Here is a 19,477-nt window from a genome sequence, read left to right on the forward strand (position 1 = left end):
TGTCTACAGTCCATATATGTATGTGTTCATATAAATACGCACACATAATATAACTTTTACAATCTATGCTTACATGTTTATGTATATATACATATATACACACATACACACATATGAAATTAGAGTTAGAGGATTCAAAGGATAGAAAAGGCGGAAGAGAGGAAAAAGTGAGAGAAAATGTTGGGGAAGTGATAATTGCTATCAAAGAGTATGCTGACACTCCTTGGACTAGTTGTGGGTAGTTGTATATAAAAAGATGGGAGGAGATGAAGGTAATTTGCATAAGCTTCTGGGAAGCTAACTTCATCTATTTATTTAAACAAATACAACAAGGATTTGAGAACAGATTGGCATTTTGGGATTTGTAGTTTGAGGGGACAAGCATTCCAGGCATGTGTGTGCATGCACATACACATGCAAACACACACACACACACACACATGTGCTGTGTGCAAGGGACAGACTGAGATGAAGGAAGGGGGACCTCAGTAGCTGTGCAGCAACAGCAAAGGGGTTACCTCCTGGGGGCCGATCAAGGCACATACAGCATTCCAGCTTGTGCATTCAACCCTAAGGGTTCCCCACGCACTGACCAATGTCCACCTGCTTTACAGGGCAACAGACAAAGAAGGCATATTGACAGCCATAGCCTCACAAGTCTACATTATCTCACTCCTATATCTCACTGTGTAGTCATAGTAGATATTTATAATTTAAGCACAAATGTTTATATTATTTATCTTTATGTAATGCTACACGAGCATGATGGAGATGTTTACAAAGTCATGAGCCTGGGAAATAGAGATTGTTATGGCCATGGATCCTGGGAAACTGAACTCTAAGAAAGAATAACAAAAATCCACCTTATTTACAAGGGGTTTGCTCTTTCCCCAGCTCCTCCCACCCTAACATTTTCTGTCCACTAATAGACACGGTCATATTCTGTGCTTGCTTCTTTACCTAAATGTTTCCAGTAACCTGAATTTTGCCTCAATGATTAAAAGTCTGGGCTAGAGAAAAAGATAAATTTAAGTTAGGGTAGGAGAGCCAAACCTTTACCTAAAATTTAAGCACTTTTCTAATTTGAGGCTCTGAGCTATCATGATTATACTTTTGATTTTTTGCTTAATCTGCGTCACACAAAGCAGCAGAGGAAGAGATCACATGGAACTGAGGGTTAGATTTGAGTGCCATGATCTTAATCCTAGGCTAAAGCTGAGTCAATCATTGTAACGTGGTGTTGTTTCTGTTTAAATCTCCAGAGACAAAGAAGTAGAGAGGAGAAGGCAACAAGTATTAGTGGGCCAACTGCATCCCTCCGAACAACCACTGGTGTTCTGCTTAAATAGTGACACTTGTATTGCCTACTTTTCAGGCTAGTTGTGAAGAAAGTGCTTTACCAACCTGAGACTGCTATGAAAATTTAAATAATTACTTGAAGATCATTTTCTCAAGATTGCTTAGGTGCTTACTTTTAAATAGCTTTGGGTGAGACTATTTCCACCCTTGCCACCTCAGCCATAGGGAAATAGGAGAGTTCCCTAATCATGGCCTCCTCCAAGAAGTCTAACTCTTCAGCACTGACTTTGTCACTTTATCCTCACTGTGGTTCTCAGGGCTAATGAGGCTGCTGACCCTTCCATTCTAAACAAAAATGCTGGCTGTCAAAGCGCAGCCCTTTATGTCAAAAACACCGCCTTGAACGCATTACATTTGTATTGCTTTACCTGGAAGGCAATTTACTTGCATGTCAAGCATATCTGCTCCATAGACCATGATATTTAAAATATGAGGCAGGCAAATGTAGTGATTCTGTAGTCTATTTCCCTCTAGTTGGAATACCTCATTTATGAAAGAATTGGTGGAAAATGAAGGATAGAAGAGCTCACAAAATGGGAGTCAGTTTAACTTGGGAAATAGAAAAAGCATAGGACAGACAGGCTCTGTTTAATCCAAAGAAGAGGCATATGTCAAAAGTGAAGAGTTTGAGCATTCGACAATTTTATGGAGGAAGACTTTTGGTCTTCAGTATCTTCTATGATCATAGGAATATGGTCCAGTTACTGTGATTTTTCTTATTTGTCAACTAAGTCAGAGTTCTAAATTCCAAAACCATCAGTCAGGCTTGCCCTGCAAATTTATATTCCTTGGATGATGCTAGGCCCATAAACTAGTGAATGAATTGTAGTGAGACAGAAAAAGGGCCTTTTCATCTGTGACAGAGATAATCTTTCTCTAAAAGTGTTTGTTTTATGTTTATTGAGTTGTAGCTGCTGAATTTAGAAGGGCAGTTCTAAACTCAAAATGGAGATTAGATTCCCTCAAAAACTTTTTTGTCTTGGATTCATAAGTTTAGAACTAGAAGGGACCTTAGAGGTCATTTCGTCCAAATCTCTTATTTTACCGATGAGGAAACCGAGGTGTTAAGTTACTTGCCTAGTCATACAAGGATTTAAGTGAGAGGGTAAGGATTTGAACCCATGTCCTCAGACTCTGTGTGTGTGTGTGTGTGTGTGTGTGTGTATGTGTATGTGTGTGTGTGTGTGTGAGAGACAGATAGAGAGAGAGAGAGAGAGAGAGAGAGAGAGAGAGAGAGAGAGAGACAGAGACAGAGACAGAGACAGAGACAGGGAGAGGGAGAGAGAATAGATTTGGTATCAAATTTGTCTCTGTCCCTCTTTCCTTCTTTCTCTTTCATACTGACTTTGTATTTGGCTGCTATCTTATCAATTGCCACATTGACCAAATTGAATAAAATTGGTTTAGGGTTATTTGGTAAATATTTGAATTTGATTTCTAGAGAATAGGAGAGTACATGGACATAATGAGATGTGTTGTCACTTTATTCAAATTTTACTAAGTTTTTGCAAGTCAGTTTAACAAAATGCCCACTCTTTGCAATGCACTCTTTTTTTTTTTGTTTTGCTTTTCACATGTTGCATGCGAATCTGTATGTCCTTTAAGTGCTCAGAATAAATTTAAATGTGGAGCCATAGACCATGGAATTTAGAAGTTAGAAATCATTGAGTAATTGAGTCTAACCCCACAATTTTTCACAAAAAGGAAATAGAGGTCCAGAAAGATTGTCATTTTCCTTTCTTTTTTCCTCAACTAAAATGCTATTTTATTATTAAAAAAATGGAATCTTTCAAGAATTTGCACGTCCTCTTTTTGCCGCATCCATGGGAATCTTCTCTGTATTGTTCTGATTTTAATAGAGGAGGTTCCTAAGCAAACACAGATTGTCATTTGTCCAAGGTTGTTAGGTGAGTTGGTGGCAGAGCCAAGAATAGAACCCAGACGTCCTGCCTCACTGTCCAGTTTCCCCTGCAGCATCCCTGAAGTTTCAAGATGTCAGAATGTTCCATTGAAAACAATGACATCTGTATGGGCATCCAGAATGGGTCTCCTGAGTGGAAGATAATTGGTATAGGTTACTGTGAAGCTAATGTGAACTATTTAGTGATCCTTAAATTAGTAATGTGGAGGGCTCTATTGCAGGCATAGGCAAATGGCATAGTGCTTACTTAGTAATGCAGCAAAAGTTACAGGTCAATTAGCTTTGCTCTGTTTCATGGTTATATTAGTAACAGGGGATTAGAAAAGCTAGTATACAAACTCTGCATATTGGAAAACAAATGTGCAGTGTATACTCTATGGATACTATGCCATTAAAACCCCCTCCCATAGACTCCCACTCCTTTAATCTATCTCACATACTGCTGCCAGAATAATCCTTCTAAACTACAGTCATGAGAAAACTCTAGCGTCTCAGTGGCTCCCTATTGCCTGCTATATCACACCTAATCTCCTCTGCCTGGATTTCAATTCCTTCATAATATGATACCTTTCCTCCTATGTAGTTGTATTCCCTTATAACTTCCCAGTGTATATTATTTTTGTGTCAAGTAAGTCTCTTCTTTATCCCCTACAAATGCCACAATTATTCCCGGACTCCCTGTCTTTGCTCATATTGACCTCTCTTGCAATGCCACTCCTCTTTCTCTTGACTTGTCCTTTCAAAGGACAGGTGAAGTCTCCCCCCATTCATGAAGCCTCTTCCAACTCCTGAAGCTTACCCACATTGACCTCATCCTTTCTCAGTGATTATGATGTGTTTAATCAGCTTCTCAGCATACAGCAAGTATTCTGAATGTTTTATGTGTGTTAGCTTTGTAAGCTCATTAGGGGCAGGAATCCTGTCTCATTAGACAGTAATGGGACTAAATTTTCACCACCCTTAGAGAACTTGTACTTGTTAGAAGGCACGGGTCTTTCAAACACTCACCTTAGGAGACTGTACATATATTCCATCAATGCGGTTATTTCCCCACAGCATTTCTAGGATGTTCTGTTGGAGCCTCCATAGCTAATTTGTAGGCCGTATAAATATCAGTTTTACTTCTTTACAGTTATACCCTATTTTTCACTGAAAATGTCATTATCTAGCTTAGCCTTCCCAATAGACTTTTCGTAAAATTATTGTTGGCTGTTTCAGTGAACAAATCCACTCTCAAAAGATGAAGTTTGAGTGTATGCAAAAGAATCCTGGAAGCAAATCCCAAAATGGGGTTCCAAAAATGTTTTGAGTGATGGTAGCGTAGTTAGATCTACAGTATAACCACAAGGGACCATTTTAAAAGGAGCAGAACCTATCTCATTATTTAAGTTCTCCTGGTTTTTAAAATGTCATTATCTCAATTTAATATAAAGTACACAAGAAATGCTTATTCTGGTGCTAGGTGCATTGACACTGAATAAGTATTCATGAGTGATTGTGGGATTGGCTACATTCATGTACAAGGAACAACATATTTAGTAGTATTAAAATTTTATTTTTTTCCTAAACGTAGTCAAGAAAGAGCATTTCCATATAAATAGCAGGCCACAAAAAAGGATTTCATATTAAAAGACTGAATATCTGTTTCACACTATTTGTTATTAAAAATATGTAACAGGGATTACTAACCCCTTCAACCCCTTCCCCCACCTCCTGCCCACCATTGCCAGAAAACCAGATGTGTTACATTTCCATCTCTTACCCAGGGTTCTCTGGTACCCTTGGTGGATGTGGAGTGTCTAGTCTCTGTCCTTGACTCAAACCCCTGCCTATTACATTTCCCTCAATTTGAGAGGATCAAACATCCCAGTTCTATTTAACCACTTAGCCATCAGATTAGCTTTTATAAAGGAATCTTCATATCAAAGTCATAGTAAGATATACAAACATCATTCCCCCAACACCTCAGAGATTAGTTATCCTTCTACCCTTTAAGTCTCTGAGAAGGCTCACAAATGAGCTCAGCTCAACACAGCATTAGTCTCACCAAGTTTCAAGTCCAAAACTCCTCTGGGCTTGCCTCCCAGCACCCTGGCTTCTTAGAGTTTCCTTGCTGGGCTAGTTGCAACAACTGGCCTAGAATTCTTGCTCCAAGGTACCAATAGCTTGAGCTTCCAGGTTTGGGGATAACTAGAACTGAAAGTAACAAACAAACAAAACAGGCCAAAACTCAAAGGTCATTTGTGGGAGCTACACGGCCTAAGAGCGTAATGTATCACTTCCCTTTTCCAATTTACTTCATGGCGCGCATTCTGTGCATGCAGAAGACCTTCACCCATGGACACTACCACTGTTTATGGTGACAGATTAAAGACACAAGCAGTTCTAGCTAAGCAGCCAATGGGAAGAGGCTGCTCCCACTCATATAGCAGCACAGCATAAGATGTCTTCTCTCAGAAGCAGGTCCTTGGCTTCTTCTACATGGTGCCTCTATTTTAAGGATCTGGGAATGGGCCAAAGGCCTGTTACATACACAATAAATTCCATCTGTTAACTTTCAAAACTATTCTGTTTGTTTCTGCTTCTCAACTTCTTTCAGTTCTCTTCTGTGCATTTTAGAAAATATTTCAATGCCTCTTTTTTTTCCATCATTATTGCTAAGTCCCTCCATCATCTATCACTAAACCGAAGGAAAGAAAAAAAATCTTTGTGACAAATAAGTATAATTGAACAGAACAAATCCACACTGGCCATGTTCAAAAAATGTGTGTCTTTCTGTACACTGAAGCCATTACTTTTCTGTCAGTAGACGAGTAAGATGCTTCATCATAGGTCTCTTCAACATAGGCATGGCTGGTCATTGCACTGATCGGTTTTTAAGTTTTTTAAAGTTGTTCTTATTTACAATATTGTTGTCTTTGTGTAAATTGTTCTGGTTCTGCTCACTTCACTCTGCATCAGTTCATACTATCTAGGATTTTCTGAAATAACTTCTTTTATCTTTCTTACAGGCCAACATTATTCTAGTATATCCATTCCCTAATTGATGAGCAACCCTGTAGATTCTGGTTCTTTTCTTTTTTCTTTTTAATCTCTTCTTCAGGCTCAGAAAGTTTGTTTTGTTTGTAACCGTCCCCTCCCCAGTGTTAACCACCCTCTTAACACATTCTCTCTCTACTTGTCTCTTGGTTGAGAGTGATGTCTTTTTTATCAAATTACAAGTGTGTTCAACCTTCCCTTGTCTGTTTCAGATAATGTTTACGTTCACTGCCGTTTGCTGCTTCTGTTTCTTCCTCTGTGTATGTATGTATGCATGTATACACAAATATATATACAAACATATATATGTATATATGTGCATATATACGTATAAAATGTTTTCACACACATGAATACAGAAAAATAACAAGTTCCACCCCCTCCCTCCTCCTTTGTATACTCATGCATTTTTCCCTTTACCCTCTTTCCTTCCCCCAATTAAAAGTCCCAGAAGAGAACCAATCTATCCCCAGGTTCTCTGTTTTTCTTATTTAATGCCCTCAATACTCCTCTAATTTTTTTAAAAAGTTCAGCAAACTTTATTAAGCATTTATTATGTTCAAGGCCTTGTTCTTTGCTCTAGGGATATAAAAGCTAATGCAACACAGGTCCTCCTTGGGCTTTTAATTTAGATGGGGATACCCTTTTTTGGAGGGGTGGCAAGGTGGTGCAGTGGATAGAGTACCAAGCCCGGAGTCAAGGAGATCTGAGTTCAAATTTGACTTCAGACACTTAGTAGCTATGTGACTCCGAGCAAGTCACTTAACCCTGTTTGCCTTAGTTTCCTTATCTGTAAAATGAACTACAGAAGGAAATGGCAAACCACTTCTGTATCTTTGCCAAGAAAACCCAAATGGGGTCCTGAAGAATCAGACGTGACTGAAAATGACTAAACCATCATGCTTTTTTTGGCCTAGATTTGTGATTCCATCAATATATGAAACTACATGTATGGAAAATTCCTCTGCTGATACAGATGAAGAACTTATTCAACAATTAATAAACAAATCCTTAATATTTTGAGCAGCTAGACAATCCCAGTGTGTAGAACACTGGGCCTGGAGTTAGGAAGACTGGGTTTCAAATCCAGCCTCTGACCTTTACACTTATGTAATCCTGTTTAAATCACTTAATCTCTGTTTGCCTCACTTTCCTAGTTTGCAAAATGAGATAATAATAGTACCTACCTCCCAAGGGCTGTTGTGAAGGTCAGATGAGATAATTGTAAAATGTCTGGAACATAGTAAGAGCTATAAAGGTTAGTTATCCCATAGCTATTCAATAACCTTGGAGACATTAAGATTCAGAAGGGATAATTGTTTTTGTCTCTTCCTATTATAATTTTAGCATTCTATCACCATGCGTCCCATTCCAATTGTTCAAATCAATTTATCTTTCTAGTTTTCCCTTTACTTTTGTGTTTGTATTTCAAACGGCTCTGTTCTTTTCATCAGAAATGTCTGAAAGTTCTTTATCCTATTAAAGTTCCATTTTTTTTTCCTCTTGTAGGATTATACTCAGCTTTTGGGGGTAAGTTATTCATGGGTGCAAACTGATCTCTTTTGCTTTTTGGAATATCATATTCCAAGATCTTCTCTCATTTAGAACAGAAGCTGCTAGGTCTTATGATATTGTGACTGTGATATTCAACAGCTCCTTTCTGGGTGCTTGCAGTATTTTTTTCTGTGACATAGAAGGTCTGGATTTTGGCTAAGATTTCTTGGGGTTTCTCCTTATGTATTTCTTTTAGGAAGTGATTGGTGGATCATTTTATCTTTATTTTGCCCTCCTTCATATATCTGGGTAGTTTTCATTTATGATTTCCTGAAATATGATGTCCAGACTGTTCTATGTATATGTGTGTGTGTATATATATGTATATGTATATGTGTATGTGTATATATATGTATATGTATATGTGTATGTGTATATATGTATATGTATATGTGTATGTGTATATATATGTATATGTATATGTGTATGTGTATATATATGTATATGTATATGTTATGTGTATATATATGTTATTGTATAGGTGTATATATATGTATATGTAGATGTGTATGTGTATATATGTATAGTATATGTGTATGTGTATATATGTATATGTATATGTGTATGTGTATATAGATGTATATGGTATATGTGTATGTGTATATATGTATATGTATATGTGTATATATGTATATGTATATGTGTATGTGTATATATATGTATATGTGTATGTGTATATATATGTATATGTATATGTGTATGTGTATATATATGTATATGTATATGTGTATGTGTATATATATGTATATGTATATGTGTATGTGTATATATGTATATGTATATGTGTATGTGTATATATGTATATGTATATGTGTATGTGTATATATGTATATGTATATGTGTATGTGTATATATATGTATATGTATATGTGTATGTGTATATATGTATATGTATATGTGTATGTGTATATATATGTATATGTATATGTGTATGTGTATATATGTATATGTATATGTGTATGTGTATATATGTATATGTGTATGTGTATGTGTATATATATGTATATGTATATGTGTATGTGTATATATATGTATATGTGTATGTGTATATATGTATATGTATATGTGTATGTGTATATATATATGTATATGTGTATGTGTATATATATGTATATGTATATGTGTATGTGTATATATGTATATGTATATGTGTATGTGTATATATATGTATATGTATATGTGTATGTGTATATATATGTATATGTGTATGTGTATATATATGTATATGTATATGTGTATGTGTATATATATGTATATGTATATGTGTATGTGTATGTGTATATATGTATATGTATATGTGTATGTGTATATATGTATATGTATATGTGTATGTGTATATATGTATATGTATATGTGTATGTGTATATATGTATATGTGTATGTGTATATATATGTATATGTATATGTGTATGTGTATATATGTATATGTATATGTGTATGTGTATATATGTATATGTGTATGTGTATGTGTATATATGTATATGTATATGTGTATGTGTATATATATGTATATGTATATGTGTATGTGTATATATGTATATGTATATGTGTATGTGTATATATATGTATATGTATACGTATATGTATACATCAGGGTTTTAAGGAGACCAAAATTTCTTGAATAATCTTTCCTTGAACTGTTTTCTAGCTCAGCTTTTTTGTTATCTTACACTTTTTTTTTTCCTATAGTCTTACAATTTTTTGGATTTGATTCCGATGTTTCTTGCTGTCTTATGCAGTAATTTATTTCTGCTTGATCTATTCTAGTTTTCAAGGAATCTTTTTTAAGATTCAAGGAATCAAGGGTAACACCATTTTCTCTTCTCAGATCTCCTTCCAATTCTTTCCTCCAGAAATTTTATTTTTAAAATCTCTTGCTTCATTTCCCCTAGATATGGATATAATTATTGTAGAAAAAGTTATAGAGTTACTCTTTCTTTTTGAGGATCTCTAGATCTGTTATATATATATGTGTGTGTGTGTGTGTGTGTGTGTGTGTATGTGTGTATGTGTGTGTGTGTGTGTTCATTTACTCATTTCTATTACTTTAATTTTCAAATTGGGTTTTGTGTGAATATGCTCTATCTTTTGCTATAGTTCTGAGTGGAATAGTTGACTCTGCTTCATCTTAACCACGGTTATCTCAGTTCCTTTAAGAGCTCCTACCCACCCCCTCTTCTCTGCCCCCCACCCCCTTCTTGGATCTTTGAATTTCAGTGTGTTAGATCTTCAGGGCACTCTTTGGCGTCTCAGGACAGAGTGTCGGTGACCTCGAAGCCCCTGGGTACTTGGGCTGTCACCGACTCAACATTACCACACTCACACTGGTCTCTGCTGCTCTCAGGGGCTTCGAGGGTCCTCACCTTGAGGCATTCTGACATCCTTGGAGCTTTCTTGATGGGGGGTGGGGGTGGTGAGAGAGAACTCTGCTTTCTCTGCTTTTGGACAGAGATCCTTCGGGCTACAACACTCTGGTGGTGCCAGGAGTCTACTATCTAGTATGTCTGAGCTAGCACTGCTTTTGATGTTGAGACTCTTTCCTATTGCCCTTAGACTTCTGTGTGACTTTTTTGTGCAGTTCTGGGGTGGAAAAAGTCATTTACTTGCTGTGCTGTACAACTATTGATTCTCATTTGATTTCTTGATCATTGTTTGGTCTGTTGTGAATTTCAACTTTTTTTTGGAGTAGGTAAGTGAGAGCTTGGAAGTCTCCTGCAATTCAGGGAGCAATCTTACCCAGAAATGATATTTAGTATTAACTGGATTCATAGCAGTGATTTAATGCATATGTGTACATTTATAAATTTAAAAAGAAAGTAAAGGGGCTTTAAAAAGAAAGAGGTACTTCTTATAGAAGGGGGTCTTTTTAAAAAAAATAATTAATTTATTTTTAGTTTACAACATTCAGTTCCACAGGCTTTAGAGTTCCAAATTTTCTCCCCCTCCCTCTCTTCCCCCCTCCCCACCCAAGACAACATGCAATCTGATATAGGTTCTACATATACCTTCATATTAAACATATTTTGACATTAGTCATGTTGTAAAGAAGAATTATAACCAATGGAATGAACCATGAGAAATAAGAAACAAAACAAAAAAAGAGAGAGGAAATAGTTTGTTGCAATCTGCATTCAGATTCCATAATTCTTTCTCTGGATATGGATAGTTTTTCCATCATAAATCTTTTGGAGTTGTCTTAGAACCTTGCATTGCTGAGAAGAGCCAAGTCTATCAAAGTTAGTCATCCTACAATGTGTCTAATTGTATACAATGTTCTCCTGGTTCTGCTCCCCTCACTCAGCATCAGTTCATATAAGTCTTTCCAAGTTGTTCCGAAGTCCATCTGCTCTTCATTTCCTATAGCACAATAGTATTCCATTACATTCATATACCACAACTTGTTCAGCTATTACCCAATTGATGGGCGTCCCCTTGATTTCTAATTCTTTGTCACCACAAAAGGAGCTGCTATAAATATTTTTGTACATATGGGTCCTTTTCTCATTTGTGTGATCTCTTTGGGATACAGCCCTAGAAGTGGTATTGCTGGGTCAAAGGGCATGCACATTTTTATAGCCCTTTGAGTATAGTTCCAAATTGCTTTCAGAATGGTTGGATCAGTTCACAACTCTACTAACGATGCATTAGTATTCCAATTTTCTCACATCTTTTCCAGTATTTATAATTTTTCTGTTTTGTCACGTTAGCCAATCTGACAGGTGAGATGTGGTACCTAGGAGTTATTTTGATTTGCATTTCTCTAATCAATAGTGATTAGGGCATTTTTTTTCATATGACTGTAGATATCTTTAATTTCTTCCTCTGAGAACTGCCTGTTCATATCCTTTGACCATTTATCAATTGGGGAATGACTTGTATTTGACTCAGTTCTACGTATAGAATGGGGTCTTAATGGCTTTTAGAGTATAGCATGTTTTTAATTTTATATGTACAACTCTGCCCTGCTTCCATCCAAACCTGAGACAGTTTTCTAAGGGACAGCCCTAATTCCTGTCCTGTGTACATTTAAAGAGATATCATTCTGATTATATTCAATATCTCTATCTATCTATCTATCTAATCCATCTGAGAGATATGTCCGAGAGAGTATTAAACCACAGTGCTTCATGAGAAAGATTCACTTCAGTTGGTTGAAGACACACTTTGAGAAATGACCTTCAGAAATATTGGTTAAGAGAGATGTGAAGTAGGGACTTTTGGATGGTTTACTGGAACCCCCAAGTCAGACATTTAGGGGAACTGGACCCCATCATATCCAACAGAATCTGGATAGAGACTCATGAGAGTAAACCCTCTGATGGTGAGATTATACTTTCTTTCCGTGTTTGAGTTGAGATCTTATCTTGGTGCCAGCTAAAGAGGTCATTTACCCTTGTGTATTCTTTAGTATGTTCAAATCTGTATAACTTTACTTATCTCTGTTTGCTACTTTCTTTGATAAAGACCATTCATGATGGTCTTTTACGTAGCCAGCATTTATTGTGAGGGGACTAAGCTGGTGAATTAAAGGAAAGGGTGCCCTCCACTTTGAAAGTGATCAGGATAATAACTCTCATTCTGAAATCAGACTCCTATCTCTAGACTAGAGATATTTGAGGAGGGGCAGATAGATATAAGGGGCATCTAGGTGGTACAGTGGATATAGTGCTGAGCCTAAAGTCAGGAAGACCCCTCTTCCTGAGTTCAAATCCAGCCTCTGATACTTAATAGCTGTGTAATTGTGGGCATGTCACTTGACCTTGTTTGGCTCAGATTTCTCACCTATAAAATGAGCTGAAGATAGAAATGGCCAACCACTCCAGTATCTTTGCCAAGAAAACCCCACTTGGAGTCATGGAGAGTCGGACATGACCAAAACAACTGAATAACAACAGATAGATATAATACTAGTAGAATAGCCCTCTAGGAGAATGGGGGACAAATTGGCTGGCCTCAGTGGTCCTGGATCCCTTTGCTAGGGGTGCTGGTATGGATCTTTTTCTACTCTCTGCAAAGACTTCAGAATATATCTAGCTGCGAAACCTTCAAGTCATATCTATATATTTAGGTAAGGTAGTCCCACATAGCCTTATCTATCCTAACATAATATTTGGAAAATGTGACCTAAATTGTGCCTAAGAATGCAATAAATATAAGGATTCACCTTGTGTTATAATTATCTATGTATTTGTTTAATTCTAATGACTAAACTGTAATCTTTTTCAGATCAAACTATGTCCAACTCTTTTGTCTTTGTGTTCCCCATGGCACATTGCCTTGTACTTACTAGATACCTAGTTAATATATGTTGAATGCAATGGATAGCTATTCTTTTGGGCATAAGCAATAACATTTGTATATCTTAGCAGGGAACTTTTAAAAAAAAGTTGTCCATTTTTCCCCTTTAAAGAGATATTGGTGATAAATAACCATATATTGATGCAGATTTGACTGAGAAACAGAAAGTTGGATTGGCAGTTCTTTCTGCCCTGTGCACTGGTAAGGTTCGTGTGTGTGTGTGTGTGTGAACATACATACATATATATATGTTAAACTAATATGCAACATGTTTTGGTTAGTTGTATCAGATGCTAGAAGGAAAACCATTTTTTATTATTTATTGATTTCTAAGGGCATGATTTAAGAGTCTCTACATACCCTTTTCATCCTTCCCATGAGGTGACATACAATCTTTATCTTGCCTTTGTAGTTCTTACTGAGTGTTATGATAATCACTCAGAATAATATTCATTTCCTTTACATTTCGATAAATCATAAAAATTGACTACATATCATTACTAGGTCCTTTTCTTTCATTTCCTTCAGGGGTGCATAATTTCAATATGGCCTCTCTCTTTTTCTACAATTGTTTTCAATCAGCCTTCAGTGAACATTTATCAAGAGTCCTTCTAAGGGAAGTGACAAGAAGAACTTTTGGTAAATTTCAGTTTTATATGACTAAAGTATTAGTTAAATGAATTAGCTGTAATCTAGGGCTAGGAATGGATGAGAAGAATCCATTGCTTATGGCTTAGGGCTGAATAGCTAAGGTACAGCTGTAGAATATCACTACATTGAGTAACTGTACTAATCAATCAAGATGACGGATTTCTTTACTTGGACTTTTCAAACAATTTTCTTGAAATGGGCAGTTCATTAACTATATCCCCCCATTTCTTAATTTTTAAATATTAGCATAACATATGCTAACATTGCTTTAAAGCTTATAAAATGTTTACATAAATTTTCTCATTTGCTTTCCTCATTTACAACATAAAATCTACATTTACAACATAAAATTTACATTTACAACATTTTACATAAATTTTCTCATTTTCATTTCTCATTTATGACAAGTAAGTAAGAAAAGCATTGATAATTGAGCAATTCACTGGAGGATTCCCAAGATCCTTTCTAGTTTAAATATTTGATGGTTTGAGATATTGATGCAGCGGAATGGACACTGCATTTAAAAGTCAAAGGATATAGGTTCAAATCCTGGCTTTGCTCCTTATTTGACCCTGGGCAAATCCCCTAGCCTCTTTGGGCTCTGTATCCTTATCTTTGAAATGAGGTTGTTACATTGAATAATGTCTGAAGGTCCTGTTATTAGCCTTTGTCATTGTGCTTCTCTGCACAGATTTCTAGGGCAGAGGTAGGTGGTGCAGTGGATAGAGTGCCGGACTTGGAATCAGGAAGACTCTTCCTGAATTTAAATCTGGCCTCAGGTACTGTCTAGCTGTGTGACCCTGGACAAGTCACTTAACCTTGTTTGCCTCAGTTTCTTCATTTGTAAAATGACCTGGAGAAGGAAATGGTGAACTACTCCAGTATCTTAGCTAAGAAAACCCTAAAAGGGGTTAAGAACAATCATACATGACTGAAACACCTGAATAGCACAGATATTTCTGGACAATCCTAGTAATCACAAAGGCCTGGCCTTTATATCCACCTTAGCCACTGGGTGGTACTTGGTTTTCTCTATTTTTCTGTGCCTTGTGTCTCTACCCTTTCTAGAAAGAAAACGTGAAAAAAAAAAAACAACCAAAAATATCTTCTCCTCCTCCTCCTCCCCCTCCGCACCTCCACCTCCCTTAATTGATTGAAGCAACTCCTGTACAAAGTGAGTTTCCCGTAAGGGAGTATTAAAGCCTCTGGAACTTGATAAGCTTTTTTAGCAGAAGAAGAAACGGTTCCTGCCATTTGAAATCCCTCTTACATACAGCAGCATTTCATCAACTCCTGTCTGCTCTGCTGAGCTCTGCTGGCGCAGTGACACCAGAATCCCATAATCTAGCTGTAACTAGTTTTTTTGTCCTTGCCTGGGGGAATGGGACTAAAGAACAAGTTGTTTTGTTCCTGGGGAACCTGAGACTTTGGTGAACTGGTGCATAAGGGCATAAAATAGACTACAACCTTCCTTTGCTGGGGAGACTTTTTCTCATCACTAAACGGGATTATTCTCTATTAACAGCCTGTGGGCCCTTTGGGGGCTCTTCTGTGACTGAAGGCCAAATGGGACAAACTCAGGGAAAGTTCATTTGTGAGCGGATGAAGTGGACTTCAAAGTCAGGCCTGCATGTTACATCAAGTCAAAGGGAGGATCCTAGCAGGTGTAGGATCAGCTCGACAGGTCTGGCCTGGGATTTCCTTACTACAAAGAGAGAGGAAGCAAAGCTATTCAGGGCCTTTTCCTTTAAGACACCCCGAGTCTCCATCAGCTCTGCTACAGCCACCTGAGAGCTGGCAGAAGTTAAAAGTTAAAGGAGGGAAGGGAATTTAATTAAAATCTCCCTGGGCTCATGAGCCTGTAGAGTTGGTAAAATTTTGCTTTTCTAAAGTGAACCTTCTCACCAGGCAGGCTTTTAGAAATTCCCTGCTCTGGCAAATTACAGTAGAATGCAGGTTTTGTGACAAATTATTTAACTGTTTTCTTTTTTAAAAATGTGGAGTTTTTCTCCAGTTGGCTAGCAGACATTTAGAAGATTGTAACAGATTTCATACATATTTTTCAAAATGTCAAAAATCTCCTTTATTATAAGGCTGCAGATGGTTAAAAAGCATTTTCCACTTGAATTTTATTCTGAACTTAACAAACACTAAATAAAATGGAAAATTTCCATATGTGTATTAGAACAGAAGAAAGGATTGGACATAAAACTGCAACTCTATTATGTACAACTTGCTTTTTCTTTTTAAGTACCTAAGTCCTGTAGATTTTAGAAGGCATTTTAATATAATGATGTGATAACCGCTCTCCCAAATTAGGATCTACAGATAATGGGATGGTTTATGCAAGGGCCTTGTAGTTTATATGAAAGTGTATTGGGCTGCTTAGCATGTGCTAATCAGAGTGGTCCATTCTGATAGGCTGAGCATAGATCTGCAGACCCTTCTCATCAGGGGAAAAATACGTGGTTTGACTGTGAGCAGACATCCCAAAGAATGGACGACAGGTACTGCTTTGGGAAATGTATAGAGACATAAAGAGTGATTGATCTTCAAAATGGCATTTAAAATGTCACGCAATTGAACCCTATTTTTTCTTATTATATTTTATACAAAAGGTATCTTGAAAATAATTTACACAGTTAAATGATTTTTTAAAAAATGAAGTAGGGCAAAAAATTGGGATAAGGAATTCGGGCAAGGATGATAAGGTTTTTGAATGAGATTTAGAAAGAGATAAGATAAATCAAATACAAGAATGAGCTGGCAGAAAGTTCTTTCATTCAGGGTGAAGTCTGGCATCTATTTTCATAAGGGAATGTTAAAGGGCTGCATTTTGATGCCATCTACACAGATTTGATGGCTATTGGCTACATTTTGCCATGTTCCTCTGCCACAGGAGTGTGACCAAAGTCATTGATACTTAAAGTCATTCGTATTTAAATTCATATATTTAGGGGACCATGGCATGACTAAAGGGATAGGACTATGTCTACAAGTGCTATGTAATGGACCTATTAGAAGATTGGGAGATCAATTGTATCCCATCCTGTTGACAATAACCAATCACGGGGCTTTTCTCCAATGCAATCACAACTTCCCTTCACTTACTATTTTCTCCATTCCCCCAGTCCACCTCTTCTCATACCTTTCCCCTTCTGCTCTAAGGATTAACTCCTTAGGGAAGTTATAATCTAATTGTACTAGGCATCCACGGTAGCAATTGTACAGATACCACTGGGAAAATCCTGCTCTCCTCTCCTTAAAGCTTACTCACCCTGTGCCTCTCAGATCTCCTTCTGGCTGTGGCAGACAGCCCTCAGAGGATGAGAATAAACTTTGTCCTTCCTTTTTCAATTCGAGTAGAACAGAATAAGCCTTTCACCGGATAAGCAGGCCTGGGCAGGCTGGAATCTACATGTGATGTTATTACTTTATCTTTCCTCCAAACCCATCCGTCCCTCTTTTTTTTTTTTCATTTGGGATGAAGTTTCCTTACGTCACCAAGGCTGGAAGTGCAGCAGCCACTCACAGGGCCTGACTCCACTGATCTCCATGGGGGCTTTGATCTGCTTCTTCCAACCTGGGCTGGTGCACTCAAGCAGCTTGGTGGCCCCCCTAACCCTTCCCAGGGGCTCACCACAGGAATGCCACACAGTGCATATTCATGATCACCTTTAGCCCTACTCCAGGCTTAGAACTCTTGAACTCAGGTGTCCCAGCAGTCTCAGCCTTCCCAGTTATAGGCATATGCCAACATACCTAGTATCCACTCATATGGACAACTCTATTTCTGTTGAGTTGTACTAGCACCCTTCTGATCAGCTTAGTGTCATGCTCACCTCTTCAATTTCATTCATACCTCATATCTAAGCATTTGCCACATCTTGCCTACATTCTATGGTCCAGTCAAACTGTCCTTTTTGCTATTCCTTAGACTTACACAAAAACACAAATAAAAAAAATCCAAGCACGCATAGGAAGTGGAGATATTGTTGTTGATGTTGAGTTGTGTCTGACTTCATTTTTTTTCTTTTCTTTTCTTTTTCTTTTTTTGAGGGGGGGAGGCAAGGCAATTGGGGTTAAGTGACTTGCCCAAAGTCACACAGCTGGTAAATGTGTCAAGTGTCTGAGGCCAGACTTGAACTCAGGTCCTCTTGACTCCAGGGCTGGCGCTCTACTCAATGTGCCACCTAGCTACACCAGTATCTGACTCTTCATGACCCCAGTTTGGGGTTTTCTGGTTAAAGATATTGGAGTGGTTTGCCATTTGTCTCCAGCTCATTGTACAGATGAGGAAAATGAGGCAAACAGGGCTAAATGACTTGCCCAGGGTCACCCAGCTAGTACATGTCTGAGGCCAGATTTGAACTCAGGAGGCTGTGTCTTGCTGACTTCAGGCCTGGTACTCTATCCACTAAGCCCCTCAGCTGCCCTTTCAGATGTGGTACTGATGAGGGCACAGTCTCTGGGAACCCCTTGAACCCTTGAACTCTCCTTGAATCTTCCCTGGCCTTGGCCTGAGGCTATAACCATTAAGCCCAAATGCCTACCTTGCCCAGTCCTCTATTGTGCAGCTGTTTCCCACCCTTAATCCTGTTTCCCATCCTTAATCCTGATCAAAACATCTATACCCTAGCTCTGTTACCCTAGCCCTTTATGGTCTGTCATTTCCACATAGCCTTCAGCTATTTCCCCCACCCTGGAGTCTGACCTCATCCCTGTAGCTTCAAGCTCCTCCTTAGACTCCTCCTTAAGTCCCTCCCTAGACCCCTCCTCTGGTCACCCCAGACCACCCCTCAATCCCTTCCACAACCTTTGTGTATATAATCTCCATCTTGCCTCCATGAAGGTGGTCGGATCCAATCTAGCTCTGATTGGTCTGGCCCACTTTCCTTACAGGTGTCGCAAAGGGTGGGATCTCTTGGGGCAGGCCTATTTGGCTAACTCTTAATAAACTTTATCTTTTCCCTTGGCTGAGAAAGCTTGAGTCGAATTCTTTCGGCAGGACCCGGTGTGTCAGTACTGAGGGGTGTCGAGCACCCCTCAAACCAAACCCTCATCAGTACCATCCATTAAGTAGGCATGTCAAGAAAGAGGGATGGATTTATATTTACAATATTCTGTTGAGTTGAATCACAGACAAGTCACTTTTGAATATTGTTTTTGCATTGTGTGTGGTGAGAAATATGACTTCTGCTGAAAAGCTGTTATGTTTACTGACTGTCATGACCTATTATCGATTGTTGTATTGCGTATCTTTCAATAAAAAGTATCTAAAGAGAGAAAATCATTTGCATGACTAGTTATATTGATCAAATTAACTGAATAATTCATTACAATTACTATTTACAAGTCTGCCCTGTCCCTCAGGACATATACAGTGATTTTTTAAAACAATGAAGCATATTCAATTGCATTATTCTCAAGAGAAAAAAAAGAGTTTTTTCATACTGTTAATAAATAAATTTTTTAAAAAAATCTTTATTTCATCCTTTTAAATTTTTATGTATTATTTAATTTATATATTAATTTAATATTATTTAATGTATTATTTAATAATTTAATTATATTATATAATATATTAGTACTGTGGTGTTTAAAATTATAATTTCTAGATAAATATATTTATGTATAGGGAGTATATCCTTTATG

At 37.5% G+C, this 19,477-nt stretch overlaps 1 non-coding gene across 1 annotated transcript; it reads right to left on the minus strand.

The window, feature by feature from the left end:
- Positions 1-3,132: 3,132 nt before the first annotated feature.
- LOC118849292 lies at positions 3,133-3,239 on the minus strand. The gene has a single exon (XR_005010339.1). It is a non-coding gene; the product is annotated as a U6 spliceosomal RNA (small nuclear RNA).
- Between the last annotated feature and the right edge of the window lie 16,238 nt (positions 3,240-19,477).

This window comes from Trichosurus vulpecula, chromosome 4, assembly GCF_011100635.1.
Source record: "Trichosurus vulpecula isolate mTriVul1 chromosome 4, mTriVul1.pri, whole genome shotgun sequence".
Lineage (NCBI taxonomy): Eukaryota > Metazoa > Chordata > Mammalia > Diprotodontia > Phalangeridae > Trichosurus > Trichosurus vulpecula.